Source organism: Tyto alba, unplaced genomic scaffold (genome assembly GCF_018691265.1).
Source record: "Tyto alba isolate M040663 unplaced genomic scaffold, T.alba_DEE_v4.0 Super-Scaffold_28, whole genome shotgun sequence".
Classification (NCBI taxonomy): Eukaryota; Metazoa; Chordata; class Aves; order Strigiformes; family Tytonidae; genus Tyto; species Tyto alba.
The window spans coordinates 4382913-4395262 of record NW_024881302.1 but is presented as its reverse complement, the minus strand read 5'-3'; the positions used below and the strand labels follow the sequence as shown (position 1 = coordinate 4395262).

General features: G+C 41.9%; 1 pseudogene; it reads left to right on the top strand.

Moving 5' to 3' along the window:
- The window catches only part of LOC122153993, a 31512-nt pseudogene extending 26413 nt beyond the window's left edge, over window positions 1–5099 (top strand).
- The last annotated feature ends 7251 nt before the right edge of the window (window positions 5100–12350 follow it).

The following is a 12350-nucleotide window of genomic DNA, read 5'->3' as shown; positions in this document are numbered from 1 at the left end:
TCGGCTTTAGAACAGGTCTCAAGAGCTGAAAATCCCACATACAGCATTACATTACTGTGCTGAAAAAAAAATCTCACCATCACTTTCTTTAATGAAGCAGTTCTTTATTCTATGGTTCCTGTGGTGTGCTTGTCACCATGGTATCTGAACGCATGTGCAGATCATAAGGATATGTAGAATATTTGTGATTAAAAGCTCCTAGGAAAGAAAAAATGTACCTTTATTCCTTCCCTTCATGACAAGCAGTTAAACACAGTCTTGAATAACATCTTGTTTGTAACTGAATCGTCTTTGAAATAAAAAGAGTCACACTAATCAACCCAGGCAATTACTAACAGCGCATCTGCACAAGGAATATCTGAAGTGGAAAACATTTGCTCCACAGCAGCATCATTATAACTGCAGGAGCAAGGAAGACTATCACACTGATGGGAACTGGGTGATCTTGTTAAATTCCTAATGGTGAGGAAAGCAAGCCTCATAAACATTTTAATCATCCATTCAGAGTGACCAAAAGAAACTCTGCCAGTCATTAGAGTGGCTGCCAATTTAACTGTGACTAGCTGGCAGGACAAGCAGAGAAGTGAAGTGTAAAGAAAACTTGTGTCCGGTGAATGCTTGGCTTTGTCTTTGCAGGCCAGTGCTGCTTGTGCTGCCCTGGACAACAAGCAGAGAGCCTTTGGTAAGATGTTAGCAGAACGGCAACAAAAAATGCAAAGAGCTGCAGGTGGAAGTGGATAGCTCTCAGAAGGAATGTATAGAAATGAAAAATTTGAGCTTAAGACTGCCTATTAAGAATCCTTGGAGCACCTGGAATCTATGCAGAAGGAGAACAAGGCCCTTCAGCGTAAGTACTGGTTTGCAGTTAAAAAACTGCAAATCATAAGGCCCTTGTTCCTACTGACTGATGTCTTGTGGTGTCTTCCAGCACCAGTTCCACTTTTCCTATTTCTAGCAGTGCTTTCACTCTCTGAGGATATACGTTTGATGCAGTTAAAGTCACAGGTTAGATTCAGCTGTTGGGTCAGAGTCTGTACTCACACGTCACCCCTGTTGGATCACCCATGACTAGCACCATTGTACTGCTTCCAGGGAACCAACTCCGGGGATAACATTCAGGATCAATGTCCTTTCTGAACCCTCAAAACATGATCACAATAGAAGCTTGGTTGTACTCACTTTTATATCAGGAGGTCACCACTCCAGGCTGGGCCATGTATCATCACTAGAGCTCCACATAAGGGAGTAATGGACTGGTTACAACAGTAGGCTTAAATAAGACACAGGCTGCAGTCCCAGTTCTGGCTACCAGCACTCTCTCTAATTCTGAGCAATTCACTTAAGGGACTATTAACAATGGCCAGCTTTACCCTGGAAAGACAACGTTCCCTCTAACATCAGGGAGGAGGATTGGGCATCTCCAGGACTCAGTTCAGAGCAAGTCAGTTAAGCTCCTGCTCAGAGTCTTTCTCTTGGCATCAATTCTCCTCCCCTGGCTGTACAGGGAGACCAGCTGCCTTGGCTCCATTTTTTTTTTCTTTTTTTAAAAAACACTTCAGTAAATTGCAAAAATTGATCTCTTACAGCAGGCTGGAAGATGACACTGTAAATATTTAGAAGACGCTACAATCTGCTGCCCTTGTGGCCAACAGAAAACAGTGATGGACTCTCTGGCAGAGACTCAGTGTTTTCTGGGCTATCTCCCCCAACCCTTTGCTCCGGCCTACATCAGCTGGCAGAGCGCCCCATTCTGCTGTAGAGAGACGATGTGGTGTCCTGTTTTCATTTTGTAAGAGCAATCATCTGAAAGTGGGAGAGGGAAAGGCTGGATAAAAACTGGAAAAAATTTCTCTTTATTTAATGGGCTTCATTCTTCCACTGCCATGAACACATGCAGCTAGCAGGGCTCAGTCAGAAATCCAGGATAATATTCAGCAACAAAAGGGCAGCTGATATAAAGTGACTGGAACCATTTCATGCCATTTCCATTCAAAGAATCTGTCTGGTGCACTTGGTAAAGTTCACAGTCCTGAAATAAACCTATCACATGAAATATCCGTTTTCTTCCCTAGAGGAAATTAAGGATCTAATCAGTCAGCTGGGGGAGGGAGGGAAGAGCATTCATGAACTGCAAAAGATAGAGAGTGGAGATTGAGAAGGATGAACTGCAGGTGGCACTGGAGGAAGCAGAGTCTTCCCTGGAGGTACCAACGCTACAGATGTGAGAGCTGCATGCCAGCCTTGTGCCTGCTGCCTACATTCTGTTGGATGGATTTTGTATGTATAACCCCACAAAGGGCATTTATTCATCTGTTGCACCCCTCCTTGCAAGCTGAAGAAAGTAAAATGATTTACATTCAGCTCAAAGTGGCTCAGGTTAAAGCTGGCATTGACAGGAAAAGAGGGAAAGGAGGAATTTGAAATGACCAGGTATAGTGATGATAGGATATTAAGCCACAGGCAAAGGATGCAGCATGGAGGATTTAAGTTAGACACTATGAGAGTTTTATAATCATTAAGGGGAATTACTCCTTGGACCAGATTGGCTGGAGGATGTAGTCTCCATTACTGGAAGTTAAGTGCAGTCTGGTGACACGCTGGCTAGTGGACTGGTTTAGCAGGAGGTGATCTAGATTTTAGGCAGTAGACTTTTTTTAAGATGACCTCCTGAAAGCTCTCCTAGCCCTATGTTTTAAAAGAAGGTACTTATGAATGGCTTGGTGCAAATGCCTCGTATCTCAGTTTTAAAAAGGTTTGAAAAATTACTGTATTTTTATTACTTGGTGGGCAATAATTTGATACAAAGGCTGGATCAGACCCAACATAACAGAACATTGTACCATATGTTTCACTGGACTCTGCAGAAATAACCACCAGCATGCAATTGAGTCTCTGCAGGCGAGTCTGGAGGCTGCAGCGAAGGGGAGTGCTGAAGCTCTCAGGCTTAAGATGATGGACACTGACCTGACCAGCATGGAAATGCAACCGGATTGTGCCAACAGGAACAACAGTGAGCTTGTCAGGAGACTGAATAAACTGCAAAGCCTATCAAGGTAAACTGGGGAGGCTGGAAGCAGGTCCCTGGATGGAAAAGCATACCAGTTCTATTTTATAGCTTAAGCAGCAAAGCGGTAGATGATGTACTCTTGTTTAGACAGACATCTTGAACAAATTGAGAATTTATATTCAAAAGCCCTGGCTCTCCCACTCATACCAATTTCAATCTGCAATAGTTCCAACAAACCTTATACAAGACAAGCATTACTATCAGCTTTTGTCAAACTAGAAACCCAAAGAACTATTCATATGTAATTAAAACTAAAAACTTCTGCTTTTAAGAGAAGTTGTAATTGCTGTTTGAACAGGATAGCAAAGAAATGGTCTAGAAACTAGCAGGGATGTAAAAGTAAGGAGTTTCCTTTGGCTCTTTATTTCTAAAATAAAACTAAGTAAATTAGTAAAAAACTAGTCTCTTTGTTGGAATAAAGTGATATAACTGCTGCAAAAATCCAATTTTAGTAACTAAACAGTAACAACAAGGATTCTTTCTCTGTATACAGGACACACAATCAAACCTAACTTGACCTCAGTTACATCAGTCTCAGTCAGAAGTAATTCTCCTAAAGGCAGTGTGGCTACAATGATACAAGACAGGCACACATGATACTCCAATCCAGTGCTGGGGTTATTTTTGCAGGGTTGGGTTTGTTTGTTTTTTTTTTTTTTTTTTTTTTAATCTGGCATCACCTTAAAGAACAGCTTTCCAGAGAGACCTCCTATATCTTTCAGCTTCCTCTTCCTTCATTATTTACATTAATCTTTCATCTGCTTTCAGAACCTTCAGATCCAAACGAACGAGGATGCTCACCAGCACAAGGAGCTGCAGGAGCAGCACCTGCCTGCTACAGATGGAGTTGGAAGAAGCGCAGACCGGCCTGGAGGGCAGTGAGCAAGCTCCAGGAGAGGGAGAGGTCATGGAGAGACATAATGAACTCAGTGTCCATGTACAGAGAAAACAGAACTATTCGTGCAACATCTATTTTGTCAGAGAGTTTATGTGCATGTGGTTTAACATTAAAACTTAACTCTGGGTAAGAAGTACAGGATTAGGCCAATAATGGATAAATATAACAGTGGTCTAGAAGATAGGTCTGGTAACTCTATGGAGCATCAAGAGCTCAGTCTTTAGAGATATTACATTGACAGCAGGATTTTTAAAAAAGCACCATCTTGGCCCAGCTTTGCTCCTACCAAAGCCTATAAAAATACAATTAACAAATTTGGTGGAAGAGTTAAGATGGTGCTGAGCACTTTTGAAAAACCCACCATAAAAGGGACAGTGTAAAATTCTGCCTCCATTGAAACTAGTTTTACTAGTTGTTTCCATGGTGCTCAGATTTCTTCCATAGACTGTAGCCCACAGTGAGATCCATTTTTGTTAAAGCATCCTTGCATTACAGATTGCAGTATGAAATAACATACCTGCCATTTAATTTTGTGCATAGATTTAAAAAGCTACTTTAACATTCACCATTACAGTCTGCAGTTCTTTTCCATATAGACCACACATGCGAACATTTCCAAGGAGAAGAGTGTAACTTCTGGAAAGGACTGATAATACAAGAGGCATTTCTCAGCTGCAATTATGGGACATCCATTATAAAACCTGAGTCTTAAATGTGGTTTTTATTCAAATAGGTTAAAAAAGGCAACCAATACATTCACTTCCAACTGACTGTTAACAAAAGGATACATTTTTAGCAGGTGAATTTCTATCTCCATACCAAATCTGGGGTTTTAATCTTACTTGGTTATACAAAACCTACACAGCACAGAACTTGTGCAGCATTCTGGTACACAATGGAACATTTACACAATGTTGTTTTGTTGAAGAGCAGCTTGTGTTGCTAGAATGCACTTTTTCCATTAAAGCCTTTGTAGTTCTCCTCCCTTAGAGGTTTTGGGGTTTTCTTATTTATTATTTTTACAGCAGCAACAACAACAGTCCTCCAACGATTCATATCACTAAACAGTAAGCACTAAATGAGCTTTGGGGCTCATATTTTCCACAAGATAAAAAGACACATACATATTGCAAACTGTAGGGTAGAGACTATGTTTGTAGAGAATGCAATCAAATACAGTTTCAGTTGGGTCTAAAGCCAGCTGCTGCTATTGCAGCATAACTTTGGAATAAATAACGTTGGTATATAAACTCAAATCCATACACATAGAAATTCAGGAAAACAGACTCAGACTCAAGACCTTCATAAACAACAGGGTCTATTTCTGCCTCAGAGGTATATCATCATTTTAGCTCTCGTTTAGCGTGCAAGTAAATACACAGGTCCTAATGTTCCGTAATGCAGATCCAGTGGGGATGAACTCCACTTAGCTTAACAGTGCACAATTTTATAGTGAAAAAACAAACTCTACAGAAAACTGTAATGCACAAATCATCTCTTTGAGAGCCAAATGACAGAGCTGAGCAGATAAGATGTTCTAGGTCTGCTTACTGTTAAACAAAAGCTGAAGCCTGACCTTCAACACATTACTAATGAACATGAGGAAATCACCAGTGAGTACTAAGCAGCTGATGAGAGAGCAAAGCAAGTTGTGCCTGATGTAAGTCACCTCTCCACCTTTCTGCCCTTTAGACTGGTAGCTGGAAACCTTAAGGTATATATTCCATTATTTCTCACTGGTGCTGATTTGAAAGCACAGTGTTAATATACATGTTAGCACTTGCATTGCTTTTTATGATCCTGAAAAGCAGAATGCATGTTAGCTCACTGATTGCAGCCTGGCAAAATTAATCCACAAAAGAAGAAATCTACTTCCTCTCTGCCTCCCTGGTAATCTACATCACAGATGGCACCCTGAGGAATTCCTCCATTTCCTCTCAATTTGTCCTTTCTTTCCCTTATTACACAACTCCACTCATCACACCTATCAGGCCTCCAACAAAGAGTAGGCTGGCTTCCCCCTCGAGCTAGTCAATGGCATTCGTAATTGGCACAGAGGGGAGAAAAGTTGCCAGCACTGAGCAGATTGCTCCTTTGGCACTGTGCTGACAACTGGCACTTCAGAAATATCATAGCTAGCTGTGGATTTAATGCATAGCATTTCCTCCCAGAGCGAGGCTGAGCCTTCTGCCACCTTTGTGCTTTCAGCTGCTGCATGTTCAGACAATATCTTCACTTTCCATCTACAGCACACTCTCAGCCACCCTCTTTCCACTGAAGGGTAGGAAAAAACCCCCCAAAGCGTCATTAGAACTAAAGCTATTGACTTATTAATAGGTGGGGATAATACCTTTAACTTGTCCAGTGGTACTAAGCGAGCATACCACCACTTGGTTTATGGTCCAGTCTAGAGTTGTCCAAGACAGCTGGGATTACTTCCATTGATTTCCGTGAATTGTGGATCCAGTCTTTAGAAAGGCAGCCTATGATACACAGAAAAATTAAAGAGATGGCAAAATTTCTCAGAAGGTAACATATCAGGTTATATCAGGTCTACATATCCTAGCTTTCAATGATCTGTATAAATAGCTGTGTTGTCAATCTGTTTCATACCTTCCACACAGGCTTCCTGTGTGGCAAAAGATCTGTGTCAGGAGCAGGATCATTACATGCACCTGGAAAAGATTAAGAACAACTATTAAATTGCAATAAAAGACCCGTAAGTCAAGATGGAATAGGCTGAGCAGTTAGCCCTGGAAGGAGAAAAATGGCAACATCATGAAACACCAGGGTAAGAAAAGCATGTACAAATACATTAGAAAGACCATTCCAACAGAGCAGCTATGAAATTTTTTCCTGCACCTGAGCTTCCACATTCAGCACAAATACCTGAAAAGGAACATTTTCATTTAACAACCAACATGCCCCAAAGGGAACGCGCTAATTTAAGGAAATAACTAGACTAGGCAGAAAAGATGCATGTAGGACACTCTCAACCCACTGGAGCGCAAGAGAACTGCAGCACTTTGCACCCTGTGCACAACTCATCGATCAGAATCATTATGGTGCTTGAGTACAGCAATAACAAGCCACTCGTGTCAGCAGCTGATCCACACCCACACAGGAGAATCTGCAAGGTATACTGCCATCAGCAGCATGACTTGCCGATTAGTTTTCAACTGCAACAAAACTCTAGAGCATGAGTAGCTTTGAATTCCTCGGGTAGATACCATCTTTCTATTTCTTTTTCTGATCCTCGTAACTGCACATCCATTACCCTTCTGCTCTTTTTCCAATTAAGGAATTGGAAATAGAGCTAGATTCCAAACAAAAACACTGTGTGGGGATTGAAAATTCCGCACAAGAACAAGAGGCCTCTAAAGGAGATGGTCTTCCACAAAAGATGGCTAAAAACCCAGCGAGCACCTGGAAAAGATGCAGAACAAACTGTAAACTTAGAAGAGGCAAATGGAGGAGGCAGCATGCATTCTCTGCTCCAGCTCACTGTTTCATCACTTGGTAGTTGGACTCGATCCTTAGGGATCCCTTCCAACCTGAGATATTCTATCATCACACAATTGCACCTTATGCACACTGGGGCATTTTGCCTCTCTAAAACACATACAGCAGGAAGCACACATTCAGTTTATACTGACAGCATCCCTAGACATGTGGCCCACTGTAGACTTGCATGCACCTTTTGAGAGAGTCACCCGAAAGCGGAATCCTTTGTCTACAAAGGATTCTTCTCTTCTCCCTGCTTTGCAGCCAATTCCTGTCCTCAAATACAGTCTCTAATATGTGCACAGACATGAACACACAATTTAAAAAATTATCTATTAACTACCATTCTTTAGGGTCATGACTGTACTCTTCACCTTGATGTCATTATGCACAGATATGGGACATATTCCAGGTTAGTTTTTCTAGTGCAAAGATTTCTCTTGTTAAATAAAACTTTGTGGTATTGGAATGGGAGGCTAACCAGAGCCTGGGCACGTAAAGGAAGATCATACATGAGCTGGATGATGTAGAGAGGGAGATGGGATGGCTGAATGAGCTCGAAACAAACTGCACACCAGGCACTGTGTCTCAGCAAGCAAAAGGGTCACTTTCTGGGGAGGTTATCTAAGTGCCTCAATCCTCTTCCTCTGTGTCAGCAGCTTGGGAATAGGCACCGGTGCTGGACCTCGTATGTTTGAACCCACCTGCTATGAATTTATTAGAGCAGAAAAGGGTGTGGGATGGAGAATGAGGAAAGCATAGGTGTGTTCTCAACACCAGCTGACTCACACAGTTCCTACAAAAGGGAACAGAGACATTCCACAAGTCTCTAGGTACAGACGTAAGTTCTGAAATGGCTAATGGTTAGTACAGACGTGTTTTCATTAATGGTAAAAGAGAAAGGGGAAAAGAGCAGCATCCTTCTACTTCCAGAAGGGATGCACATTAAGTGCTAAATCTTTTCTCAAGGGCATCAAAATTGCTCAGCAAGGACCTCTCAGAAAAAAGCCCACCTCATCTTGGCACGGTACTCCAGGACATTTCTGTGCACTCCAGCAGTCTAGTAGGGAAGACAGGGAACAGAACTATACAAAGCAAGTACCACGCGATTCCTTCTCCTCCTTCCACTGGCCTAAAACCAAAAGGTTGCACATCATTGCTTGTCAAACATGCCTAGACATTATAGCATTTCTACGTTCTTTCTTAGCAAGGTTTTGGAAGGTAAATAAGATGCTACAGCAACACAGCTTAAGTCTCCTCTTTTCTTCCAGAGTACTGTGTCCCAGTACTCTTGGTACCCAGCTGCCCACTGAAAAATTGCCATAGTATTGATTAAAATTACCGGTCTGAGATATCAAGAAGTCAAGGATAGAAAGTACAATCTGGGCAATCTGTGGCAAGTAATTAATTTCATCAACAGTCTCCATTCATAGTCTTAATAAAGCCTATTGTATGGGGAAAAACTTGAATTTGTTCACAGCAAGACAGCAGAACATAGTGTTCTGGGTTGCTGCTCAAATCTAGGATGCTAGACATAGCGGGGTGCTGCAACAGGAGCGTAGAGTAGCACAGAAAGAGAAAATTCAAACAAGCTGAGAGGCAAAACTAGCTCCTGTGGTGGCACGGTGAGGTACAGTCTTCAGAACATGAGACTCTGTTGGTTGTGGAAGAATTACTCCAGGACTAGGAAGGATGACCCTCAGGGGATACCTTCAACCAGCCAATGTTAAAAATGAAAATGCCAGTGTACAATTTTGCTGCCATAATGTAAAAAAAAAACAAACAAACAAAACCAAACCAAAACCCCAAAACCAAAACAAAAAAAAACAAAGCAAAAGTTGTAAGCACTGCTGCTGTTTCTTCTCTAGTGATCATCTTCTGTAGGAATCAGAGTAAAGCACTTCGGCCATCCAAACACCCTGCTGCTGTTCACCAAGCCCTGCTTGGACAACTGGAACAAATGCATTTAGGCATACATGCTTTGAAAAGCGGGCTAACAGAGCACAGATGCTGCCAGATGTCACACACTTTACGCTTTGCTCTGAAGGTGGTCATTTAGAGCCTGAGGGCCTGCCAGCCTCAGCATGCACACTCCTACCTGCTTCACCACAGACCTTCTCTGGCAGCGGGGAAGAAGCAGGTTGTATCAAGCCCATCATTCCCTAGAAAGCCAGTATGCAAAAAGACTGCACAGTAAAAGCCTGGTCAAGCTGCACACAGTAGGAGCAGTCTTCCTTCTTTCTCATTCTGTATTGTGACTATTGCACACATTCCACAAAGTTAAAACAGGAGTTGGCAAGGGAGACAGACACAGTATTAAGTAGCAAAGGAGCAGGACATTGGGATACATCATCTTTCCAGGCTTAAAAATCCCAAGTTTGCAGTTATTTAGTTCATCAGTGACTTTATCTAATCTGAAGTCAATATTCTTGATAATTCAAGAATATTACTGATGAAAAGCGATTTTGACAAATTACTCTGATCTAGATGTTTCTCTAGTTCTAGAGAAACAAGGAGTACAATTAGGGGAAAAAATTACATTTGTTGCACCTTCCTTTTAAATATCAAGCATGACGTGACACTGTAATTTTCAAATACTGGGGCGAGCAATGCACATCTGCAATGCCTCTCAAGGCAAGTACTTTCATCTGCAACTACCTGTTTGTATATGTAACCGCCTGCTTCCAAAAAACCTCTTTTTGACCAGCTGCTACCCATCTACATGCATTTGCTGCATGAGGATGTCCCAGCTTGAATTTTTTTCATATATATCTTAAGGTCAGACGGCATCTAATCTACTTTCACCAAGATCAGTTCAAGCCTTGCTTCTGAGGCCTTAACCTCAAAAACATTGGCATCCTTTCTGGATTAGCACAGAATAACTGTTATCAGCAATACAGCAGGAACCATGGTGGAAAATTCTCCGGAAAGCTTTTCTGGAGACAGGGCTTTAGCCATTAATGCTTAAAAGTTCTGCAGAGTTCTTCGTTTAGATACTTTGACTCCATCTGATGAAAATCATTTTGTGAACATAAAACAATACTTACACATAATGTCATTCCTGTTATGTAATTTTACTTGGCCTAGTTGTGTATCTTTAATCTGTACAGATGATCTAGTTTTATCGTTAAGCCAATAAGGGCTGCAATGGTTACATATCTCACAGTTACAGAGCCATAGTAACACTGATTTATGCAAGATCTTGTATTGCACTTTTGCCATTCTGACAAGTATTTGTCTGATCCATTCTTAAAAACCGTTAAGAGCCCTACATCCTGCCAAGTCAGTCCAACACAGGGCTTGACTACTTCAAAGGAATCACTGGTCATTTTTTTCACTGTAACCTAGATCTGCCTTGCCGTTATCTTAGCTTATGACTTCTCACCCTGCCCCCAGTGGACATAAAAGAACAAATTGTTCCTTTTCTCATAGCAGCAGCCTTTTATCTATTTGAAGGCTTATCACATCTTTCCTCAGTTTTCCATCCTCTCAACAGGCTCAGCAAAAGTCACATGTTCAAAGACTCTGATCATTATTGCCACTTATTTCTCCAAATCACCCATATTTCTCATGCGTGGACCCCAGGACTTGACATACTCTTACAGTGCAGGATTCCTGTGTGTTACTAGCACTTTCTTACCTATATGGACCTGCACGCCATTTGCCTCTTCTGCAACAGCAAGACATTAGGAACCTCTATTCAGCTCACAACCCTTGGCATCCCCTCCATCCTTTCCTGCAGCACTGCCAGCTGCCCAATTCTTCACAGTCTTGCAGTTCTGTACTTGGTTGCGTTAAAACATACAGCAGTGCACCTGCTACTGAACTGCATCCTGTATTTTCCATAGAGTTCCCACTTTGAATCCAAGTTCTATGACTGCATTTATTCTGCCTTCAAACTTAATCTCATCTTCAAATGCAGTAATTGCATTCTTTATTTCATCATGGATGAGTAATAGACTCGGGGTAATTCCCTGTATAAGCACCGCTATCAAGTACATTTTTCCTCAACCAGTTTTGCAACTCCCTCAGCACAGTATCATCTAGACTGGTTTTCCAGTTTATTATTAGAATATCCTGCAAGCCAGTGTCAGAAGCTCTACTAAAAGTCAAGATATATGACATATACTGCTTCTCCCTTATCTGCAAGCCTTGTTATGATGCCAGAAAAGGAAATTAGATTGGCTCAATTCATTCATGACAAAGCCATGCTGGCTAGCATTCACCTTCTTGTTTCTTTCTAAATGCTTATAAATTGTTTATTTTCTCTCAGACTCAAAATTAAACTCAGTACTCCATTGCTCTGTATACCTGGGAGTCACTAATCTCTCCCCATTCCCCCAGACTCGCCTTGTTTTTGTTGTTGTACTTGAGCTCACAAAACCTTACAGGAAATGGAGTTTGAAGATTTATTGGAGCCAAACCATAAAACCCCAAGCAGCTCCTCAAGTGGATTAAGAATAGGGCAAAGTATCGGAATATCGAAGTGCATTTTCAGACAGATAGGAGGGAAGGCTCTACAGCATCTGAATGAGTTTGGATAGGATTGTTAAACCCTGCAGTGGAGAGCACTTTCCTTCCATCCTTCAGCCTTCATGGGGAAGGTCACAAAGACCCATAGCATGGTAGCTCTCCAACTCTCTGGAAGTCAACTTACATCGAAGAAGCCCAAATGATCTCCCTTGAACTCCTCATGACCTCCTCCCCCCAAGCCTCCAGCTCTCCCTTAACAATCCCCAACTCAGGAGACCCTCACACAAACCTGCTGCTCCAGGCCTCCCCAGACACCTAGCTCCTACCCAACAGCCACGGCCTCCTTCCCCTCAAAAGATTACAAGGCACCTGAGGCGAATGAAAAAAAAAACAAACCCTTTCCTAGAA